Here is a 25208-nt window from a genome sequence, read left to right as displayed (position 1 = left end):
GCATGTATAAAATACCTAGGATAAGCAAATTTACAGAGATAGACGGTAGATACCAGGTTATTGCCTAATGGGTACAGAGTTTCTGTTTGAAGTGATGAAGATGTTTTGATAATGTAGGGAGGTTGTTTTAGTTTCCTAGGCTGCTTAAAGCAAATACTATGAAATGGTTTGGCTTGAACAATGGGAATTTATTATCTTACAGTGTGAGGCTGAGAAAACGTCTAAATCAAGGCACCATCAAGGTAACGCTTTCTTCCTGGAGAACAGCTGACACAGATCCTTCACGTGTGCTCTCTCTCCCCCTCTGCCCCCTCTTCCCTCTCTCCCCCTCCCCCTCTTTCCCCCTCCCCCTTCCCCCCGCTCCCTCCATCTGTTTATAAAGGACTCCATTAATAATATTAAATCCCAACCTGAATGAGGTAAGTCACACCTTCAGTGAAGTAATGTCATCAAAAGATTCAACTTCCAATCAGTCTACACTCACAGGAACGGATTCGATTTAAGAACATGTTTTTCCCGGGGTACACACAGCTTCCAATCGCCACAGAGGTAATGGTAACACAACATTTTGAATGAATTATTACTGAAATGTACACATATAAGTGGTTAAAGGGCGGGAAATTTGTGTTGTATGTATTACCACAATAAATTTTTTTTAAAAAAAGAAAGTGAGAAGAGGCTAAGAATAATATAGACTAAGGAATGCAGTTCAACATCCATTTGTTATGTGTAAACAAAGTAGAAAAGAGCAAATTGTTGAGAAAGTATGGTGATGGCAGTGGAGGGGTACCGAGTTAAGACATAGGAGAAATAAGTTGAGATAGAAAATGTCGAGTCTTTCACGGAGGACCTTGAGAACCAGCAATTCAGAATAAACAGTATGTTAGTACCAGAACAAAGTCTTTGGGGAGAAATCAGAATATTGATTTAAAATTCTCACCACACAATTTACTGGGAGTGAGCTCTTGGGAAAAATATATTATGTCTGTAAGCCCCTTATCCTTTGTGCTGGTTTGAAAGGATTATGCATCCCAGAAAAGCCACAGGTTAATCCTAATCCAATCTTGTGGGAGCAACCAGTTTCTTTTAATCCCTAGTCAGCACTATAGATTGGAAACTTGATTAAATTATCTGCACGAAGATGTGACTCACCCTGCTGTGGGTATGAGCTTTTGATTAGATGGTTTCCATGGAGTTATGACTCCACCCATTCCAGGTGGGTCTTGATCTTACTCGGATCCTTTAGAAGAGGAAACTTTTTTTTTTTTAACTCTTTAATATTACAGGTCTTTATTTATCAGATATAGACAGGAAATAGGAGGATATAAAATTGCCAAATCTCTTTCTATTGCCATCATAAATAATGGGAATTTCTGGTTGAAAGAGCTTGCTAAAATGGACGGGCCAGGATGTTTTATGTAACAGTTTAAAAAAATAAAAATAAAAATCCCAGGTCCATGTGACACTGGATTTTGGGTTTTGTTTTATTTTTTAATATTTTTAAAATAGTCCTTATTTTCTCTGAAACGTGTTGAGAACTCAGCAGGGCTGCAGCATTTTTTTGATCGCTGAAGAGTCTTTCTGGGGTGGGGGCAGGGCAGGAAGCAGGAACTATTCCAACTTCTTGTGTTCTTCAGTAGGAGAAAGCACCTTCCTTCTCTGGTGTATCATATGGAAGTATAACGGGAGAAACTGGCCCGTTTGATGAGGTGAGGCAGATGGTTTAATAGACTGAATGTATAAAAGGGGTAGCGGATAATTTCTGTGATTGTCCAGGAAATAACAAACAGGAGGACGCTGGCTTCACTCTGCACCTCTTTGACACTCTGTGTTAACTGCCTGTGTTGGAAGAACCCTTGACATCACCTGGAAAGAAGTCAGGACAACAGAAGATGGAACAATTCCTGCTACACCATGTAAAATCTCCAATAAGGCTCCTGTTTGGAAGAATTTCAAAGGCTTTTCAACTGAATAGCAAAGGCTAGAACAGCTGCCCTTCGCCAGGTGTGCTCTGCCCAGACCAACTGCTAGAACGAGCCACCTGCCGTCATCACCATGTTGAAGATGACCAGGTGTGCCATGGCCAGAGGCCCTGGGCCCCTCTTCCTCTGTGCGCCGCTGGCTTCCCTGGGCCCAGCCTGGCCACCGCCGCCTCCATGTCCCTCAGTCGCTGAGGTTGTGGTGCTGCGGCAGGTCAAGCGGCCCAGGACACCCTCTTCCTGCGCCAGCAGCACAGACCCAGACTGGGCGGTGCCTCCACCATTAGCTCTTAAAAGACCATGTAGATAATAAATATTTTTGAAGGACAGAAATAATCCTTGGTGTAAGAAGCTTCTGGATAGTTTGCTGGCAGGGGGAGAGTTAGGTCTTATTTTTTTGTGCCTAGTAATTAGGGGAAAAACAACAACAAAAAGGGTAACAGTCACAATGTGATTTTACAATACTTCATTAAAAACACTAGTGCCGAAGCCCCCTTCGGGGAGTGGTGAGAATGGGGAGAAATTCAACTTCCCCAAGTTGAATTCTTGATATTCTCACAAGCAGTGTGGACAACCAGAGCTATAGGCAGAGCCCCCAGTCTTGGGGTTTGTTCATATGAAACTTAACCCCCTCAAAGGATAGGTCAAGTCTACTTAAAATTTAGGCCTAAGAGTCACCCCCAAGAGAGCCTCTTTTGTTGCTCAGATATGGCCCCTCTCTCCAGCCAAAACAACGAGCAGTCTCACCACCCTACCCCTCTCTACGTGGGACATGACTCCCAGGGGTGTGGACCTTCTTGGCAACGTGGGACAGAGATCTTGGAATGAACGGAGACTCAGCATCAAGGGATTGAGAAAAATCCTAGAATGAGCTGAGACTTAGCATCAAGGGATTGAGAGAACCTTCTCGACCAAAAGGGGGAAGAGTGAAATGAGACAAAGTGTCAATGGCTGAAAGATTCCAAACAGAGTCGAGAGGTTATCCTGGAGGTTATTCTTATGCATCAAGTAGATATCATCTTGTTGTTCAAGATGTAGTGGAGAGGCTGGAGGGAACTGCCTGAAAATGTAGAGCTGTGTTCCAGTAGCCATGTTTCTTGAGGATGATTGAAAAATGATACAGCTATCACAATGTGACTGTGTGATTGTGAAAACCTTGTGTCTGATGCTCCTTTTATCTACCTTGTCAACAAAGGAGTAGAACATATGGAATAAAAACAAATAATAGGGGGAACAAATGCTAAAATAAATTTAGTTTAAATGCTAGTGATCAATGAAAGCAAGGGGTAAGGGGTATGGTAGATATAATCTTTTTATTTTCTTTCCTGTGTTCGTTTTATTTCTTTTTCTATTGTCTTTTTATTTCTTTTTCTGAACTAATGCAAATGTTCTAAGAAATGATGAATATGCAACTAAGTGATGATATTGTGAATTACTGATCATGTATGTTGTTTTGTTTCTTTATTTTTTAATTAATAAATAAATTTTTAAAAACCAGATGTATAAAAAATTAAAATAAATTAAAAAAACGCTAGTGCTGGACCCCAGTGTTTTTTCTTTAAAGCATTCTTTGATGATCATGGTGCCCTTTATTTATTCATTCATTTAAGATATAGTAGGCCAAGTACTCTCTTATGTTCTTTCTCATTTAATTCTTGTTACACCCAGGTGAAACAGGTATTATCCTCATTTTATAAAGAAGAGGAAACATTTTGGAGAGACAGAGCCCACACAGCCAGAGACCTTTAGAGATGAAGAAAGAATATGTCCCCATAGGGAGCTTCATGAAACAAGGAGGAGAGAAATCTAGTGGACTTCACCATGTTCGCCATGTGCCTTTCCAGTTGAGAGAGAAACCCTGAACTTAGTTGGCCTTCTTGAACCAAGGTATCTTTCCCTGATGCCTTAAATTGGACATTTCTATAGCTTTGTTTCTATTGGGACATTTTTGTGGACTTAGAACTGTAAACTTACAACTTAATAAATTCCCCTTTTAAAAAGCCATTCCATTTCTGATATACTGCTTTCTGGCAGCTAGCAAACTGGAACAAACTAGAACAGCTAGCAAACTTTATCTTCAAAATGGAAAAGATGATGTGTTCCAGTTATTCATCTATTGTCTCTCAGCCCAAGTCCACCCTTCCATATGCAGCAATGGGATGCTGGGACTAGGAGTCTGCAAACTACATTTCTAAGACTACCTGCTACCTTTAAGTTGGGTCTTGTGAGAGGGAAGTGCTAGTGGAGATTGTTAGGTAGAAGTAAAAAGGTCCTTTCTTCCTGTTTCCAGCTCCAATTGGCATCCCTCTAGCATCATGGGACAGTTTTTGCTCCCTCATCTTCTGGCACTACAGCCCAGCCCCAATCACCTGTGTGCCAATCCAAGCATCAGTCAGAAGGATCTGCTCAGAAGTTCAAGAACCAGCTTCCTGAACTCACTCAGATATTTGGGTCCCTTCAACATTCCAAACATCAGTCACACCAAACTCCCTTTATATATTTCTAAGCACAGCAGTGGCAAAAGTAAGGGGTGATTCAAGAAGATACACAGTGGTGCATAAGAGGCGTCTGAGACAGGACCCCATGCAGAATGTCTGGTTCCTCCCACACTAGTCTAAGCATGAGCTGTGTGGTACCCCTCGCCAAGGTCTAAGTACCAGTGCCTGGAGCACCCAGAATCAAATGGGCTCCAGCTCCTTAACAAGCAGAACATCAGCCTGGTAGAGACCCCTACACTGAACTCCTAGATTCTGGTTATACCCCTTCTTCTCTTCTATTCCCCCTGGCTCAGGGTGGTAGATTCTTCTTTCAGTTACTAATCTCTGCATTCCTTCAATATCAACCTTTTTGGTCTTTCTGCCTCCCACTACCAGGTTATCCTCTGTCATCAGTTAAAACCCCTTCCAGTTGGAGTACCTAAAGTGGTTTCTGTTTCCTGATTGACCCTGACTGGTGCTCTACTTGGAACTTGTTGTGTTCCCAAGAAATAGACCCTCAAAGATGGAATTGTGAGATGGAATTGCTTAATTCTATGACCATGAATGCGATGATGACTTGAGTTGGAAAGATGATCCTGGGTTATATCAGGTGAGCTGGATTTAATCACAAGGGACCTTTTAAGAGCAGCATAGGAGGGCCAATATCAGAGAGAAGACATAAGGATGGAAGCAGTGGTCAGAAAGGAGAGAAGATGCTTTGCTGCTGGCTTAGAAGGAGAAAGGGGCTACAAGGCAAGAAAGATACACTACCTCTTAAACTAGAAAAGGCAAAGAAAGTGATTCTCCCCTACAGTCTCAAAAAGAAATGTAGCCCTATGGACCCATTTTAGGCTTCTGACCTCCAGAACTAAAAATGAGAAATTTGTGTTGTTTTAAGCTACTAAATTTGTGGTGATTTGTTATAGCACGATAGAAAACTAATACATGGCCCAAACTGGAAACAGTTCAAATGTCATCATGAGCAGAATGAATAAATAAATGGTATATTCCTATAATGGAAAACTATGCAACTAAAATGAACAGCTACAGCTTCACACACAACACGATGTATTCTCACAAGCATACTATTAAGCAAAGTAGACACAAAAGAATACCCACAGTGTAATTCCTTTCACACACAGTGAAGTTTAAAGCTAGCACCCCCTCCTAGCCTATTCGGGTGTCCAGCAGTAGGAGATGTCCAGTTATTAAAGTGAATTAAATTTTATGGAGGCCCAATTGTGATGGCTTACAGTTCTTCAGTAACTTAACAATGCTAGCCATGGGAATAAGATCATTTGAACAAGTACTATTTGGAAATTATTGTTTACATTAGAATCTTGGCTTCCTTTGCCAATATCTATATTCAGAGGCAGTCCTCCATAAAACTGAACAATAGGATAATAGAAGGAAAGGCATTCCTTATGATTACCTTTCAGAGGTGAATAATGACTAGGAAAATTCACTGTTCCTCTTTCTTTCTAAATTGCCAAGCAGGAAGCAGGCAAGAGGGTGGAGTTGGCATGTCCTCAAATAATAGAGGCTTTTTTGAGAAAGAATTTAAGGGAGTTTTGGTTGTTTTTTTTCCTTAAGCTGCCATCAGAGAGGGCTTTGCAAATTAAGGTCTTCAAAAAGCAAGAGCAACAAATCCTCCCATGAGGAAAGCTGAGGGCTCTGCTCCTGCAGAGAAGTGGCAGGACTACTGTTTATTTGGCTGGGAAAATTCCCCCTGAGCTCACCACATATGAGGGGAACAAGAGGATAAAGAATCTGCATGTTCAGTCCCAAATTATTTTACAGAAAAGCAAGTCCAGGGAATGAAAGTTGCTGGGAAATTTATCCTTTATTATCTGCTTCATGCTGCAGAAGTGACCAATAGTAAAACCCGCCTGCTCACCAGAGAGTCTCACCCATTTAGAACAAGGCCAGCCGGGATACCACTATTTTCCAATACCATATTTGTGAATTTGCCTACTTGCTAATATTTATTTGTGACTCTCCAATCAGTGCCCACCATGCTTTCACAGTACCCACAGACATGTACAGAGTGGTGAAAACTTTGAGTTGTCAGACGTGCAGGTTCCCAGCTGGGGTTGAAAAAGGTGATGCTCTGCCTTCTTGTTTCAGCTGTCATCCTGTAAACAAGCGTCCTTTTCACAGTATGCTTAGTGTTACATCTTTTGCATTTCTTTGCTTCCTGTTGGTGATTTTGCTGTTTAAAATGTCCCCGAGCATAGTGCTGAAGTGCTGTCTAGTGTTCCTAAGCACAAGAAGGCTGTGATGTGCCATATGGAGAAAACATATGTGTTAGATAAGCTTTGTTCAGGCATGGCATGAGTTATAGTGCTGTTGGCTGTGAATTCAATGCTAATGAATCTATATAGTAAATAAAGTGTCTTTAAACAGAAACACACATAAAACAAGGTTACATATTGATCGGTTAATAAAAATTGTGATCAGAGGCTTGCAGGAACCTAATCCTGTATTTTTCCTAGGATCAATGTTGCAGTATTCAATAGTTAGTGTTTGTGGAAACTTTATAGGACATAACTACTGTGAATAATGAAAATCCACTCCCCTCAGGAGGCGCTCTCTTCTTTTGCCCATATCTCTCTTCCAATCCTGATTTATTCTGGGTGGTTGAAGTTCCAGTGTGGTGTAATGGTCTCTAAAGGGTGGTTCAGGTGTTTCTCCTGGAGATTAACTTTCTTCCCTTCTTATGTAGTCATCTCTTAGGATGTCATAGTTTTCTACATTTTTATAGCACAGCTTCAGAGTAACCAGTTTTTCAAGATTTGTTGGTGTTTTCTACAGTGCTGACTCTAGAACAAATTGTAGCACGAGCCAGAATTTTCTGGAGTTCCCAGCCTGCCACTGATAATGGGCTGGGAAAGCTCCTGTTCTGAGTCTTAAGCTCTTTCTCAAGACAAAATCTCAAACCAAATCATACTAAGTCTAAGTGATGGTTGACAACTGTAAGGTTTTAAAAAAAGTCAGGGTCTAAAAGCAAAGGAATCATAAATCTGAATTGGATCTTTCAGAGGACAGTAACAGATGAGAGAGTTAGTTACTCCATGAAGGTTTCCTGGTGCCCCAGGAATCATGTTAAATAAGCAAATGACAGTTGGTAATATTTCCTGCATCCCAATTTTCCCCATTTTAATATCTCAGAATTGGCAAATGGGGATTTAAAACAATAATGACCATTGATTCATTAGCTAATTCAGTTCCAGGTTCTGGACTTCATAAGGCCTCCCTCGGTTTTCAATAAAACAACAAGCAATTTAAACACATAAACATCAAAATCTTCCTTACTAGAAACAGTTGTGTTTGTAAATGGAAATGATAGTTTTATTCTTATTTAATCTTCTGAGATACCTACCACAGTAAGCTGAACCTTGTAAGCATTTAATAAATGCTTATTGGATAAATATCAGTGTATTACCTACTAATAGGTTCTCAGTTATAGCCTTGATATCTGTCTTAACAAGGTTTTAATACACATCAGCTATGTACATTATACATAATGTACACTATATATTTCTAATATACATCAGAAATTCCATGCAATCTGGTCTACATATTTCTCTAAAAGGAAAACGAATGTTTCAGAGAGAAGATGTTTACCATTTTTTAATTGACATTTTGAATGTTTTCTCAGGAAATCATAAAAATATATCTTTATCTCGATTGATCTAAAATTCAATACTTTTGATACCCACCTGATATATTTACGACCAATCTTCCAAAAACATGCTCAGCATTATTCTTAAGTTGACCTCTGGTCGACTGATTTTTTCCTGTATCTTATTTTAGCAAAATTTTCTTTTTCTTGCTGTTTTGAAATGTTAGTGATAATTAATACTAATAAATGTACCTTGAACCCTAGTGCTGTACTCTAGTTTTAAAACCCTTCATGTATATTGTTGATTTCACCCTTGTACACATCCGTGAAATAGTAAGAGCAATAAAGAGCTGTTTATCACAAAGAAGATGCAGAAGTGCACAAGCAGCTCTACCAGGGGGCCTCGTTTGGAGGATGGAGAATGGGATAAGAAATGCACAGTTAGGGATCAGTAATGGGTCAGGAAGCCACAATGAGCGATGTTTAAAATACAGATTCTTCCCCACTTCAGGAAAATACTCACTTGCTTTTTGAGATAAATCTGATTTTAAAGAGAATATTTAAGAGATGGAACAACCCCAGCACTAAGATTAGCGCTGTGCTGCATACTGGATCTCCTTGATTTCTTGCCAAAGCTTGGAAACCCCTGTGGACTCTCATTATCCATCCCCTCCCTTCTTTCTTGCATATCCACTCTCAATGTTTGGGACCTGGGTCAATTACAGTGGAAATATATATATATATATATATATACACATACATACAGAGAGAGAGAGAAATAAATCCAGAAAAGTCAATCTTCAAGATAAAAATAACCATACTGTATTTTGGAAGTTGCCTAGGAACAGATGACATGTTGCCGTAGGCTTGAATAAATTGTGCCTGTATTTTGGCAGATTATAAGTGGATATGAACTTAACAATCCTCAGTTCATATATGGGGCATGGCCCTCAAGGTCCTGTCGGAGAAGAATGGTTTAATAGAACATTTCCTGTGTTGTTTTGGGGCATCCTTACCATGTATTGTGCACATTGACTCCACACACTAGCATTATTCCTCATAACAGCATTTAGCTGTGGTATCAAGAGCCGTAAAACTGTGCAGTCCCTCTCTCACAAAAGTCCCACTCACTGCTTAGGGAATTGGTCCCAACAGATATTTTTGTCAGGCTGGGTTTGAGGTTGTTTATTGCACTAGAATCTGATGGATGTAAAAACATACATGAACCCATCATAAATTATTCAATATTAGCAGAAAGCTATCTAAAATATAGAATATTATGCTGCAATTGAAAGTTATAATTATGTAACAGCATAGAATGTTTTAAAATATAATGTTAAATGGAAAAAGAGGAATACCAAATTGTATATGCTCTATGATTAAGAATATGTGAAAACTAATATCTGTAGAACAAAGCTTCAAAGGGAATATACGAAATCAGAACAGATGGATCTAAGCGCTGGAACTGAAGTGAGCATTGTCCTTTCATAATTCTCTTTCATGTTTTTTTTTTTTAAATCGTGGTAAAATATAAAATTTGCCCTTTTAACCATTTTCCTTTTACGTTATTTTAAAGAGATCTTATAATAAGTAAAAATAAAAAGAAAAATGCCACATTGAAACAAGTAGGGGGGAGGGAGAGTCAAAATAGGAAGACAGCAGATTGTCAGTTTCAGAATTTCTTGGCTTAAGTCAGTTTTGTGACATGATTGACTATAGTACTGTTCAAGTGCCATTTGTCATACTGAACTCTCCAAGGTGTGAAGCTGGAGGGGGTAGAGGACATATTTCAATTGTTTAGGGGAGGGGGGAGGACTTAGCATCTGATGTGCTTTAATAAAGATGTGCCCATCAGACTTTTTTTTCTTTCAAGGTCTAATGACCTCTATGTTACCTTGGAGTTAATCTCAGTACGGCAATACTCTTTTATTCCTTTAACTACAAACAAATCCAAGCAGAACTATTTCAGGGGAACTATTATATATGATGATATACAATCTGGCCAAGAAACAAATTCAACATGTCACAATAATATAAAATATGGGCTACCATGATACATTTTACATTAAAGTAGATAATGACGTGCAAAGGAGGACAGGGGAAGGAGAGATTATGAAAGAGTTCATCTGGGGAGTCTAAACCTTGGAGTTAGCATAGGACTTCAGCAAAGAGAGATGCACAGAACTTCCCAGGACAAGGGAGCATCCATGCAATAGGGAAGTTGAGGGTATGTCCCAGTCATGGTGAACTCACAGGGAAGAGAATAACCAGATCACTGCTTTAAAAAGAAGGGAGAGACATTTACGGTTTTTTTTTTTTCTTTTTTGTGAGAAATAATAAACTGCTATTTTATTAAGTTTGGAGGGGATTTGTTACACAGCAGTAGATAATTTAAACACCAATACAGCGGCTGCCACGATCCCTGAGAGTTCCCTCCCCTGAGTCTGACCCTCAAACCCCACACCAGGGCCTGAGGATTGCTTCTGCCAAGAGTCAGTATTAAAGGGTAATTCCTGGCCCAAATGGATGCCTCCAGGATCTTGTCCCAGCGTCCATTCCGATTGGGCCTATGGAGAGACATTTATCTTATTTCTCATTATGCTCAGCTCGATGTCTGACACATAGTAAGTACTCCACAAATTATATTGAGTGGCTAAATGAGTAAATAGACACAGGATGGACTAGCAAAGACTGGAAACAGAGAACCCAGGAAAGACATGGTAAGGACCCGATCCAGGGCAGAAGAGGGTGGAAGTGAATCAGAAGAAATGAATGTCAAAGTGGGGGAGTTAATCGCGAAACTGGAGTGAGGATGCCAAGATGCCTTTCAAGTTGAAAGCCAGGGAAACTGGAAGGATGGAGGAGGGTCAGCTGGACTTGTGACTAAAATCACCTAAGAAGCAGCCAAGGTTTTACCATTACTGATGCTTAGTTGTTATACTTTTGATTCAGCCTCTTATAGAAGGAAATTAAAGAAGTGTAAACACACAAGCAATTATTATGAGATAGTATTCTGAACATATGGGACCAAGAGAAAATGAGAAGACGGGAACAATAGCTCTAAGGCATATTGCTGAAGTTGCTCAGGAATAGAGGTGAGGAATTATATTTTATTGAAATGAAGGGGCCCCAGGAGTCCCTAAACATTCATAAATTGAATTGAGTCACCATTCATGTTGCCACGTGACAGAGCTGATTCTTTGTCCTTTCTTTGTCTGTTGTCATGGGCTACCAATCCTGGGGGGAAAAATAGCTCTGAAACAACTGATTACATAAATTTAATTAACTTGGAAACATACATGGTTCCTCATGGGACTTCTTTCTGTTTGGCCGGCTTTTTAGACTTGGCTCTCTTCTGCTTTCTGCCCTGCCTGAGACGCTCTGATTGCTGGATAAACTTCTTGTAAAGATGCATATCTGGGCCTAAAAGGCACAATCTTGTGCATCTAGAGATCTTATTCACCCAGGAAGACGCTCTTTTTACAAACATCGATTCAGCTGTACAAAGCTGGAAGCCAGGCATGGTGCAGAAGAGAATTCTGTTTTATAGGTTGAGAATTAGCTCAATCTTTGTTTCCTGCTAGGCTGGAGCTCCTCACCCCAGTATTTTTCTCTGTATCTTTGAATTTGAATTCAGGTGGATATTGGTGTTTCAACAAGCAATCAGGGAATACAAGGAGGGTTTGAGTCGTGGTCCCAAGGGATGGGGGCATTGGCCTCACCTGGGAATGTGTTAGGAATGCAGATTCTCAGGCCACTTCCCAGGAACTCAGCAAGAAGGTTTAACAAGTCCTCTAGGCAATTCTGACAGAGGCTACAGCAACCATATATCAACTTTCAGTCTCTATGAATTTGCCTATTGTGGACATTTCACATAAAAGCTATCATACAATATGTAGTACTTTGTGACTGGTTTCTTTCACGTAGCATGATGTTTTCAAAGGCTCATCTATTTTGTAGCGTGCATCAGTATCTCACTCCTTTTTATGGCCAGATAATACTTCGTGTGTGGATTTTGTTTACCCATCTGTTAACCTCTTCTTAATTTCCAAGAATTCTATACTGAGTCATGGTATGTGATCTCTTTCCTCTCTGAGGATATTAATCATAGTTTTTTTTTTCTGAAGTCATCTTCTCTCTACATTGTCTGTTTCCTCTGAGCTCCTTTTTCACTTTCGCTTGGATCTCTGGCTTTCAATATAAGAGGATTTCCTCAAGTGTCTGGTGATCCTTGGCTATCTGCTCCTATTTAGGACATAGTTAAGACCCTAAGTTACTGATCAGAAATTCAGTGTGTGTGTGTTCAGGGCTTGGCAGCTGGAAGACCCATGACTCGGGGATACTGGCTTTGACGCTTGGGCTCACCAGTTCCCCCAGGGCCCATCACTGCACAGCTCCAGGAAGCAGCATTCCCACTGCAGCCCAAAGCATGGTGGTTCCCCAGAGTTCTGCTGTGCAGTGGCCGTGCCCCGAAATTCGTCCCTTCTGCTGGGCTAGTAGAGGCTCTTTGAGGTGAGGAAGAAGATCTGGGGGGTCCAGCCTCTCCTTAGGCAGATTTTGAATGATCCCTGTTATTTTCAGCTCCATCCAGAATCCCTGGAATGAGAAATGATTGGAGTTTCCAGTAAATGAGCCTTTTGAGGGTTCAGGGTAGGATTCAACTTATTGTTTGTTGGCTTTCTCAGGTGCAGGCACTTAGCACTTAGGAGAAAACTGAAACGAACTTAGATGCCTTTTAACATTTTCAAAAAAATTTTTTGGCATCTTTTGCATCTCCTCTGACTTTAACTTCATCCTATTTTATTTCTTTATGGCTATTTTTAGTGGGTTTGGAGAGGGAGTAGAGATACAGGCATGGATTCAGTCTGCAGAGCTAACTGGGAGTTGACAGCTACAAGTTAGAAGACAGGCGCAGTTGGGTCCCTGTCAGACTATCCCGAGGAGCCTCAGGCTGGGGGCCAGAGTTGACATGGACTATAAAAAAGAATAGCAAGTTGTGAGGGGAAGCATCATCTACTTCCCAGTTTCATGTGAAGATGCCTACACCAAAATACATGGATACCTAAAATATTTACCAAGTTTCATCTTGAGTGACCAATAAAACAACCACCTATAGTTAAAGCGATAGGAGCTGCCACTTACACAGCATCCACTCAGCTCGGAGCGACTGGACTCCCAGCCCCTCGCCTCCCAGCCCTCGTCTCCATCCTGTCGCCCCCCCAGTCCGTCGCCTCCCAACCCGTTGTCTGTTCAGAGACCTCATTGCCTCTCCCAGAGGCTGCTGAAAAGAAACATTTTATTCTTCACAACAATCATTCCTACAGGTACTAGGATTCTCCCTTGAGGATTATAAAGCACAGAATAGTTGAGTAATTTGCACAAATTCACGCAGCTAGACTATAAAAAAGCCAGGATTTGAGCAAAGGCAGTCCCTTGAATCTGCCCCCAAGCACGGACTCTAGATAACAAAACTTGAATCTGTTTATCACCCTACAACTTTTCATATGACCTCATTTGACCCTTTTCGTCCCATTTTATAGTTGAGAAAACTGAAGCTCATCTGACTGACCCAAGATCTGTTTACCTTACTATTTTATCTAGCAATTCATTGATGTACTATGTTTTCTGTTATGTTACTTTTTTTTACCGTTTTTTAAATATTGTGAAATATAACATATATATATATATATAAAGAAAAAACAATAATTTTCAAAGTGCTCTCCAACAAGCAGCTGCAGAACGGATTCCATAGTTTGGTGTGGGTTACCATTCCACAGTTTCAGGTGCTTCCTTCTAGCTGCTCCAGAACATTGGAGGCTAAAAGAAATACTAATATAGTGATTCAGCAATTATGCTCATTTGTTAAATCCTATCTTGAAAAGGGGTGTCAACAATATAGAATAGGGGTATGGAATTAGTTGATATTCTTGGAGAGGTTAGCCCCTCTGGGTTTCGGGCTTATCTAGCCAAGAAACCCTCTGGAGGTTATGGGTTTCAGGAAAGTGAACTTAGTGCATGAAACTTTTACAAAGTCTCAGTTAGAGCCCTAGGGTTCTTTAGTGTTAACAGGTATGATGTTGGTTGGCAGTTGGTAAACCATGGCAATTATCAGTATCTAGCTGAAGCTTGTGTAAAAGTAGCCTCCCAAATAGCCTCAACTCTATCTGAGCTCTCTTAGTCACTGACATTTTGTTTCATTGCCTTCCTTTTTCCCCTTTTGGTCTGGAAGGCATTATCGATCCCATGCTGCCGGGACCAGGCTCATCCCCGAGAGTCATGTCTCACGTTGTCAAGGAGACTTCCACCCCTGAATATCATGTCCCCCATAGTGGGGAGGGTAATGATTTTCCTTGCAGAGTTGGGGGGAGAGAGAGAGAGAGAGAGAGAGAGAGAGAGAGAGAGAGAGAGAGAGAGAGAGAGAGGCCTCGTTTTATCTCTAATTGAATCCTGGTCTCTCTTTTGGTCATTTTAACTGTTTTGTATGTAGCAATGCTGACTTTCAGAGCAGCAGAGCTCCAGCTCTGAATCTTAGCTGTCACAGAGAAACTCAAAGTTCCAGGGAAATACCAGCTCATACACATATAACTCTGTGTCTCAGAATCTAGAAATACACTTACAATTCCAGACTAAGCATGGCTGCTATAAGAAGCTTATAATCTAGGCTCCAATTTCCTTATAAGTATCTTCTGAAAGAGACCATAGTATTTTTGTTGTTTTGTTTCTGGCTTATTTTGCACAACACATCGTCCCCAAGGTTCATTCAGTTCGTTGCATGACTCACAATATTCTTTTTTTATAGCCATGTAGCATATGGTTTTTGGCTTCTCAGTCATTGTACCATTTGGCCCCCTCTATCCATTGGGCATCATGGATAATGTACAAAATAAACAAACCATGTCTTATAGTGTCCTTGCTTGGTTGTATAATCAGCAGCACTCTCAATTTTAGACAGTTTTCATTGGTCCAAAGAGATGAAGAACTGATAAACACAGCCTCACCAAATATGAAATCGAAACCTCCCCTAAAAAAAAAAGTCCTCCCCTAATCTCTTGTCCCCGCCCCCAATTATTAACCCCTGTACTGTCTTCCTGTTAACTTTAGGTCATAGCATATGATATTAATTTCCCCCATACCCCTCTGTTATTGATCAAATCTTTGAAGTTCATGTAAGAACTTATTTATAACTATAGAGTTAATCTGTGGGCTGCATAGCATTATACATCCGCTTTCCATCATATTCACCTTCAATGCGGCAATGTTACTTATAACCCTACTAATTGGCTACCATCACTTCTATACATTCCCTTACATTTAAGTTCAATCTCATTAGGTAATCTTTTCCCCATCTCTAGCTGCTGTGTACATCTAGGTCTCCTATATTCTACAATGTAAACCTTTGAAATTACCTTGACCAGAGTCATAATAGTGAAATCATACAGCATCTATCATTTAGTGTCTGGCTTATTTCACTCAGCATTACGTCCTCAAGGTTCATTCATACTGTCATATGCTTCGGGACCTCATTTTGTCTGACTACTGCATAATATTCCAAAGTATGAATACACCACATTTTGTTTATCCACTCGTCTGTTGATGGGCACTTGGATTGTTCCCATCTTTTGGCAATTGTGAACAGTGCCACTATGAACATTGGTGTGCAAGTGTCTGTTCACATCACTGCTTTCAGCTCTTCTGGGTATATATCAAGTATTGGTATTGCTAGTTCATAGAGCAACTCAATATTTAGTTTTCTGAGAACCTCCAAACTGTTTTCAACAGTGGCTGTACCATTATACCTTCCCACCAGCAGAGAATAAGTGCTCCAACTTTACCACATTTTCTCCAACATTTGTAGTTTCCTGTTTGTTTAATAGCAGCTATTCTTATAGGTGTGAGGTGGTATCTCATTGTAGTCTTGATCTGTGTTTCCCTTATAGCTAATGAAGATGAACATCTCTTCACCTGCTTTTTAGACATTTTTATTTGCTCTTTGAAAAAATATCTATTCATATCCTTTGCCCATTTTATAATTGGTTTTTTTGTTCTTTTGATGTTGAGTTATATAATTTTGATACACAGGATATCACACATATATCTAATATGTGGTTTCCAAATATTTTTTCCCATTGAGTTGGCTGCTTCTTTATCTTTTTAACAAGGTCCTTTGAGGCACAGAAGCTTTTGATTTTAAGGAGTTCCTGTTTCACCATTTTTTTTCTTTCATTGCTTGTGCTTTGGGTATAAAGTTTCGGAAGCTACCTCCTATCACTAGGTCTTGAAGAGAGGTTTCCCTATATTTTTATCTAGGAATTCCATGGTACTGTCTCATACATTTTGGTCTTTGATGCATTTTGTATTAATTTTTGTATAGGGTGAAAGGTAGGTGCCCTCTTTCATTCTTTTGCCTATTGATACCCAGTTGTCCTACACTCATTTATTGAAAAGACTATTCTGTCCCAGTTCAGTGGATTTGGGAGCCTTATTGAAGATCAATTGACCATAAATTTGGTGGTCTATCTCCGTAGTCTCAATATGATTCCATTGTTCAGTACTGCTATCTTTGTGCCAGTACCATGCTATTTTGACCATTGTGGTTTTATAGTAAGCTTTAAAGTCGGAAAGCATTAGTCCTCCCACTTCACTCTTCTTTTTAAGGATATCTTTAGCTATTCAAAGTCCCTTTCCTTTCCAAATAAATTTGATGACTAGTTTTTTCCAAATCTTCAAAGTAGGTTGTTGGAATTTTGATTGGTATTGCATTGAATCTGTAGATCAATGTAGATAGAACTGACATCTTAATAAATAATATTCAGCCTTCCTTTCCAATAGCATGGAATGTCTTTCCAACTATTTAGATCTTCTTTCGTTTCCTTTAGCAATGTTTTGTAGTTTTTCTGTGCACAAGTCCTTGGCATCCCTGGTTAAGCTTATTCCTGGATCTTTGATTCTTTTGGTTGCTGTTTTGAATGGAATTTTTTCCTTAATTGTCTTCTCAATTAGATCATTATCTGTGTATTGAAACTTTACTGATTTTTGTACATTAATCTTATATCCTGCCACTTTGCTAAATTGTTTATTAGCTCAAGTAGCTTTGTCTTAGATTTCTCAGGGGCTTCCAAGTATATAATCTTGTCATCTGCAAATAATGAAAGTTTTACTTCTTCTTCTGTTTGGATGCCTTTTATTTCTTTCTCTTGCTTGATCACTCTAGCTAGGACTTCTAGTACAATGTTAAATTAATAGTGGTGACAATGGACATCCTTGTCTCATTTCTGATCTTAGGGGGAATGTTTTCAATCTCTCACCATTAAGTATGATGCTGGCTATGAGATTTTCATATATGTCCTTTACAATATTGAGGAAATTTTCTTGAATTACTACCTGTGCTCATATGAATCTATTATGTACCCCAGAAAAGCCATGTTTAATCCTGATCCAATCTTGTGGGAGTAGCCATTTCTTTTAATACTTATTCAGTACTGTAAGCTGGAAATTTTATTAAAGTTTCTCCATGGAGAAGTGATACACCTAATTGTGGGTATTAATTTTTGATTAGATAGAGATGTGCTTGATTAACTTACTGGAATCCCTTAAAAGAGGAAACGATTTGGAGAGAATACAGAAATGACAGAGCCTAGGGAAATGACAGAAACCTCAGAGCTGACAGAAACCTCACAGCAGAGCTGATACAGATGCAGACACATAGAGAACAGAGACACGGATGTTTGGAGATGCTTGGAACCCAGTAGACATTGCCATGAGATGTTAAGCAAGCCAGAAATGAAAGCTAAGAGATGAAAGTCATCTCTGGAGAAGCAAAGTGAGAAACTGCCACAGGAACAGGGGCTGAAAGAATGGACCCCAGGAGCAAGGGGCCAGCAAATGCCAGCCATGTGACTACCCCAGCTGATAGAGATATTCCTTACCCATTAGCCTTTCTTGAGTGAAGGTAATCTCTTGGTGCCTTAATTTGGACATTTTCACTTCCATAGAACTGTAAACTTATAAATTATTAAATTCCCCCTTTAAAAAACCATTCCAGCTCTGGTATATTGCATTCCAGCAGCTTGCAAACTAACACACTACCTTTTGAAGTGTTTTATCAAAAAAGTGTTTATCAAGAACATTTTGTTGAATGTTCTTTCAGCACCGATTGATATGATCATATGACTTGTCATTTTCAATTTGTTAAATGTGTTATATTACATTGATCGATTTTCTTATGTTGAACCATCCTTGCATACTGGTATAAACCCCACTTGGTCATGATGTATAATTATTTTAATTTCTGGTTGGATTTGATTTGCTAGTATTTTGTTGAGAATTTTTGCATCCATGTTCATTAGGGAGATTGGTCTGTAGTTTTCCTTTCTTGTAGCATCTTTATCCTATTTTGGAATTAGAGTGATGTTGGTGTCATAAAATGAGTTAGGTAGTGTTCCTTCTTCCTCAATTTTTTGGAAGAATTTGAACAGGATTGGTGTCAGCTCTTTTTGGGATGTTTGATAAAATTTCCGCATGAAGTCATCTGGTCCTGGGCTTTACTTTGCAGGAAGTTTTTTGATGAATCATTGAATCTCTTTACTTGTAATTGGTTTGTTGAGATCTTCTATTTCTTCTCAAGTCAGTGTAGGTAGTTCTTGTGCTCCTAAGAATTTGTGCATTTCATCAAAGTTATTTAGTTTGTTTGCATATAGTTCATAATATTCTTTTATGATTTTAAAAATTTCTTCAGGAGTCATAGTACTGACCTCATTCTCATTTCTTATTTTGTTTATTTTTGTCCTGTCTTTTTCTTTGTCAGCCTAGCTAGGAGTTCATCTATTTTATTGATTTTTTCAAAGAATGAACTTTTGGTTTTGTTGATTCTTTCTACTGTGTTTTACTCTTCAGTTTATTTATTTTTGCTTTAATCTTTGTTATTTCTCTTCATCTATTTGCTTTGCTGTTCTTTCTCTATTTTCTCCAGGTGAGCAGTCAAGTCCTCGATTTTTGCTCATTCTTCTTTTTTAATATAGGCATTTAAGGCAATAGATTTCCCTCTTGGCACTACCTTTGCCACATCCCATTAGTTCTGATATGTTCTAGCCTCATTATCATTCGTCTCCAGATATTTATCAATTTCTCTAGCAATTTCTTGTTTGACCCACTGATTATTAAAGAGTGTGTTGTTTAATCTCCATGTATTTATGAAAGTTCTGGTTCTTTGGTGATTATTAATTTCCAGCTTTATTCCATTGTGGTCAGAGGAAGTGCTTTGGATAATTTCAATTTTATTAAATTTATAAAGCCTGTTTTGTGTCCCAGCATTTGATCTATTCTGGAGAATGTTCCATGAACACTAGAGAAGAACACCAAGATATTTTGGGATGTAACAATCTATATATGTCTATTAGGTCTAATTCATTTATTGCATTGTTTAAGTTCTCTATTTCCTTGCTGGTCCTCTGTCTGGCTCCTCCTCACAAAATGCTGAAGACCCTCTTCGATCACTCATCCCCCATATCTGCAGTCCTGATCATTTTTTCTGTCCCCTCTGTCATTGCCCCATAGAGCAGAGGTGAAACCAGCCAATCCTACTCCACCATCTTCCTAGAAGTTCACTGTGTTTTTGTTTTTAAGGTTTAAAGGATTTTTCATTCATAAGCTTAGCTCTTCCACTGATTCATTTTGTTTAAGCCACTTTTATTGCATTTGGGGCACTACCTGGTTGAACTCACTTTCTAATACATTATCTTTGATCAGAGTCCCCACAATTCTCTGTTTCCTCATTCTTGGACTCCGTTTAGTCAGCAGTTAAACCGTCTGAATTGATCCTCTGATTTTATAAATGTTTTTCTTACAGTTTTCTATCTTTTTGTCATTTTATTCTAATTTGTTCCTCTTCATCTTCTAACCCTCTGTTGAAATTATTCTTGGAGTTCCAAGAAGAGGAGGCACTATAAGGGCAATGTAAATATTCAGGTATAAGTAGTAAATTGTTGATTTAAAACTCAGATTATATTTTCCCATAGAAGCAATGTGAGTCATAGTGACAGGTGGGTAGGCTAGTCCACAAATGCCAGCATGTCAGTTATTGTTTCCACTGTAACCAGATACTACTGGACCAGGAGTGAAAGGAGCCCAGGCAAAATCAGAGGACTGGGTGGCAGTGGCAGTGGCAGTGGCAGTGCCTCCCACTGGAGGGACGCGGTATAGAGGTGAAGGGTGTCTGCGTGGGGTCAACACAGAGGCCATTTATAAGCTGAATGTCACATGGAAGCTAGATGGATATGCTTTATTCAGATTGTTCCACACAATTCCATGCCACTTAAATACAAGAGAATGAAATTTGCCATTTAATCAAAAGGAATTTCCTGGAACAGCATTCACTCCCCATCTAAGGGATGAGATGAGTCCTTAGTTCCTATCTAAAGGGAGCACTGGGGAAAGAGGTCAGGTGACAGGCCCAAGGCCAGCTGAGGATCATTTGCAAAGGGAACAATATGTCCAAATAAAGCTGATCTCCCTCCAGAAATTCTGCTCTTTCCCATCTACTGAGGCCCCTAGTTGTATTACTAACCTGCAGACCTTGTGTAGTTGAGTCCCTGTCTGTCCCAGAGTGACCTTAGAAGAATTATACTCTGGAATGTCATCAGTCATGCTTAATGAAGCCTTCCGAGTTTTACAGGCTTCCAAAATAGGGATTTTTTTGGGATAAAGCACTTGCCAGTTTGACCTCGGACAAAAGCTGGGTATAATCATGCTTTATTTGATTAGTTATACTAATTTATAACAATAATTAATCATTTGTTCATTCAGTGATTCATCTATCTCCTTGGCTCATTCTAAAAATTATGGGAAGTGACCAAATGTGTTTCTTTTGGTTTGAGTCCATGGACTCCTTGGATTTCCTGCACACTGGTAATTATAGAAGAGTAAAAATATCTGTTAAAAGGGCTGGTTTTTCCTGTTGCCCGTGCTTAGAGGTTGTTTTCTTTTACCTTGCATTTTTTTTTCCTGAGAGAAATTAAACAGGTCTTACGATCCAACCTGACTCCCAGCCACAAAACATTGCTCCTCCCTACCTACCACCAGTTCTCATAGAGGGGATCTGATAAGAGAGCAGCCATCCAAAATTCCAGAAGCTTCTTGATGACCTGACCAGAAGCTAGGCCAGAGACTAGGGCTCAGCACAGCCTCAGGGCCCTGCAGCTGCCGCTTTGGGATGCTGTGATGTCTAAGACTTAGAATAAGCAGAACCACTTGAGGAATTTTCCTTCTTTTGATCTCAAAACAAACCAGTAAAAACAGTAGCAATTTAAATCATCCTGTCTTTGCTTCTGGAATCCAACTGCAGGCTCCTAGGAGCTGCACCAGGCTGTAGGCTGCCCCCTCCAGCATAAGGGTACTCAGTGATGGTCCAGGACCTCCATGTATCAGCTGCCCACTGGCAGACAAATCCTTGGGCCCAGCTGTCTTGGTCAGGAATCACCTTTGGGATGGGAGGTGCCGTGTACTGTTAAAGTCAGAAAAGCTTTTCGTCTATTTCCCAGAGTCAAATGAACCGAGTCTGTACCACTGAACATTGAGGAGATGGCTTCAGTGCCCCAGGATCCAGGCTGTGTCCCTTCTGAAATTTTAGCCCTTCTTATGTTAATTAGAGCAGGTCAGAGTATGTATTCATTTCTGTTGCTGCTGTAACAAATTACCGCAAATGTAGTAGCTTTTTTTAAGTGGCAATTTTTAAGTAAATTTGGGCAGGCCACTGTGGCTCAGCAGCAGAGTTCTCGCCTGTCATCCCAGAGACCCGGATTCATTTCCTGGTGCCTGCCCATGCGAAATAAAACAAAACAGAACAGAGCAAATTTATCATCCTACAGTTTGGGGATCAGAAGTCCGAAATGGGTTTAATGGGGATAAAATCCAGGTGTTGGCAGAGCCACATTCCTTCTGGAACTTTGGGTGAGAATCCATCCCTTGCCTTTTACCAGATGCTAGAAGCTTCCATATTCCTTGGCTCATGGCCCTTTCCATCTGCAAAACCAGCAAGTGTGTCACTTCGACCCCTGCTCCTGCTGCACATCTTGTCTGACCGACTCTCCTGCCTCCCTCTTTCCCTTGTAAGATCCCTCATGATGATGGTGGCCAATCCAGATCAACCAGGAAAATCTCCCCTCTCAGGATCCTAACTTAATCAGACCTGCAAAGCCCCTTGTGCCATATAAAGTCACCTCTTCACAGGTCCCAGAAGTTAGGACGTGGGCATATTTTTTTTTGGCGGGGGGTCAGTGCATTATTCTGCCTACCAAATGCATTCCCTCCACTACTGTCCTTCTCTCCAAAAGGTTGAAAGTTAGCATTTTGAGTTGGAAAATCTGTTTTGTCCCCTCCTCTAAATCCCCACCTCCACCACCATCGTTATTTTTCATCAAGTTTCTTCACACTGATTCAGTGAAGGCTTTGTGGTTCAGGATATAACTGACATCCCAGAATTAAACTGCCCTTGAAAAAGTATAGTGAACCCCTCATAACTCTTATCATCCAAACTTACCAAAAAAAGTCAAATATGGTATGGAAAAATGAAAGTGCAGAGTTTAGAAACAGAATAAATACTTTTTATTCTAATAACTATGTGAAACTGTACTGGGTTTTAGAAGTTAGAAGCCACCTTTCCCTGATAAGCAACTGAACAAAAGAAATCACACACAAATAAAATTCTGTCTCTCCGTGCATCTGATGTGGAACCGACCTAACTAAAAGGCCAAAGACAACACAGACAGTGGCACCGAGGGACATTCGGCAGGAAAACAGGGTAGAATTCTTGCCAAGATAAAAAATCTCAGCAAGTTAAGCATATACAATCACAACCATCCCTTCCTCTCTCTGAAGTAGATGGACGAGTAATTTATGAATTGATTTAAAGATTTCTTGCAGTCGTTCTTCCGTTTGCAGCACCTACTTCTTACAAAAACAAATCCCATCCGTATTTCATTCTCAGCGTTATGGATCACTGAATGCGTAATTGAGCCCTAGGATTCTGGATTTGGGGAATGTATTCCTTTCCAGGGCTACCACAAGAAATTACCAGAAACCGGGTGGCTTAAAACCACAGAAATTTATTTCTCTCACGGTTCTGGAGGCCAAGGCTGGATCCTTCTGGAGACCCTCGAGGAGACTCTATTCCATGTCTGTCCCCCGGCTTCTGGGGCTGCCAGCAGTCCCTGGAGTTCCTTGACTTGTGCATGCTTCCCACCAATTCCTACCGCCATTTCCGCTTGACCCTCCCTCTGTGTCTCTGTGTCTCCAACCTCCCTCTCCTTTCTCTTATAAGGACCCCAGTCATTGGATTTAGGGCCCACAGTAAATCCAGGATGAGCTCACCTCAAGATCCCCATTTCCAAACAAGGTCACGTTCACAGGTACCAGGTATTAGGACTTGGAAATACTGGGGGTAGGGGAGGGGTGGGGGATGGGGCAGTAGTTTCCTTGTCCTTCACCATTTCCAACTTTGGCACCCATTCACAGTGCTCTTTGGCCTTCATTTATCTGCACAGAATTCTAAACTTTTGGTCTGTTCTCATGCAGACCTTACACTGTGGCACTTCTTGGAGCTTTGGAACTACTTCACCCATCATTTGTCTTCACTTACCCAGCTTACAGAGATGTCTTTTCTTGGGGAAGAAGTGAAGCGTAACAGCACACAGTGACTTAAAACTCTGTTGAAAATAAATTGGAAAGACATTTAGTAAATTTGTGCTTCAAGAAGATGTCAGCAAGGTGAACCGAGTTGATGCTGGTGCTATAGAAAGACTGATGACATTTCTTCAGGGTATTGGAATCGTATACCAGAATAGAAGCATCCCATCCACTAAAGAGTTAGTTAAGGATTATTCAACTTGGATACTATCCAGTGAGAAAATAAACTCAGATTCTTCCGTGATGTTTAATAAGAGGCATTAGAAGTATTAGCGTTCGACAGAAGTAGGTCAGAATCCTGGCTCTGTCGCTGTGTAACCTGAAACTGTTACTTACTCTCCCTGAGACTCGTTTTCTTTACCTGTAAATTGGGGATGATAATAGAATTGTTACCTCATGGGGTCCTTAGAGTCGTTAAATGAGATAATGCAGATAAAATACTTCACAGACTATGTGACAGGTTGTAAAAATTGTTTTTGTTGTTATTATTATTTATTATTATTATTACAGCAGGAGTTGGAATTTACCATAAAACCAAAATCAAACCAATTTTAGTCTATACCCTTTGTCAGAATTTGGAGGTGGATTTGTTGGCATCTTTCTCCATCACTAATAACGTTATACCATCATCATCTTATACAGCTCCCTGCTCCTTTGCCACTTATGCCATATAGAAGTCCTACGTTTGACCTTCCTCTTTATTATGTGCTGATCACATGGCCATTCCCCATAGTCACTGGCGATGTGGCACCTGGTCCCACCCAAGTCCTTCCCTGATTCTAGATACCTTCAGTGTTCCTGTGATGACCAGTTCAAGATGTGAGATACACCAGGCTTCCTTTTCTCAAGCTCAGTGATTTAACTTCTGTTCTCCTTTAGGCAGCCATTCCTACAGCCATGTAGGATAATGGCCTTATCCTCACTAGGAACTACCCCTACAAACCAGACACTCAGACATCTAACTCTCTGACCACATTCTTCTTTCCAGATTTCTCCTGCCTTGCTGTAACCTCACAGAGACTAGAGACTACTCTACTGCCCCCCTCCTGGCCTTTCTCCTTCTCCACCCTCAAATTTCAAGTTCTTGCTCACTTTATATATATATTCCTATCTTCTTCTATGCCCACTCAGTTAAACCCCAACCACATAATGATTCTGATGGTCTTCTTCCCTCCTACTTTTAGGAGACTAAGAACTGTTGTAGAAAACCACATCAGACAGGTTCATGTTCACCTTTGCAGCTACAGTGAAAAAATAAACCTATATTTTTCTTTGTAAAGCATCTTTGTAGACCCACAATAAAAGCTTGTTGATGCATGAATTTCTGTGACATCAACTGGGCCCTCAGCACTTATCATCTCCTCTCTTACTTGACCTTGACCAGCTTATTTTGGTTCTTTTCCATGACTTTTAACTTATCCTGAGATTTCTAAAGCCCTGTGTTCAATT

At 40.1% G+C, this 25208-nt stretch overlaps 1 long non-coding RNA gene and 1 pseudogene across 1 annotated transcript; one reads left to right on the top strand and one right to left on the bottom strand.

Moving 5' to 3' along the window:
- Positions 1–1611: 1611 nt before the first annotated feature.
- LOC143662391 (very-long-chain (3R)-3-hydroxyacyl-CoA dehydratase 2 pseudogene) lies at positions 1612–3560 on the bottom strand (annotated as a pseudogene).
- A 75-nt stretch (positions 3561–3635) lies between these two features.
- On the top strand, positions 3636–23714 carry LOC143662545 (uncharacterized). The gene is made up of 3 exons (XR_013165399.1): positions 3636–3866; positions 4853–5066; positions 23649–23714. It is a non-coding gene; the product is annotated as an uncharacterized LOC143662545 (long non-coding RNA).
- Positions 23715–25208: the final 1494 nt, after the last annotated feature.

The sequence above is a fragment of the Tamandua tetradactyla genome, chromosome 18 (assembly GCF_023851605.1).
Source record: "Tamandua tetradactyla isolate mTamTet1 chromosome 18, mTamTet1.pri, whole genome shotgun sequence".
In the NCBI taxonomy this organism is placed as follows: Eukaryota; Metazoa; Chordata; class Mammalia; order Pilosa; family Myrmecophagidae; genus Tamandua; species Tamandua tetradactyla.
This window is presented reverse-complemented; position numbering and strand designations above follow the sequence as displayed.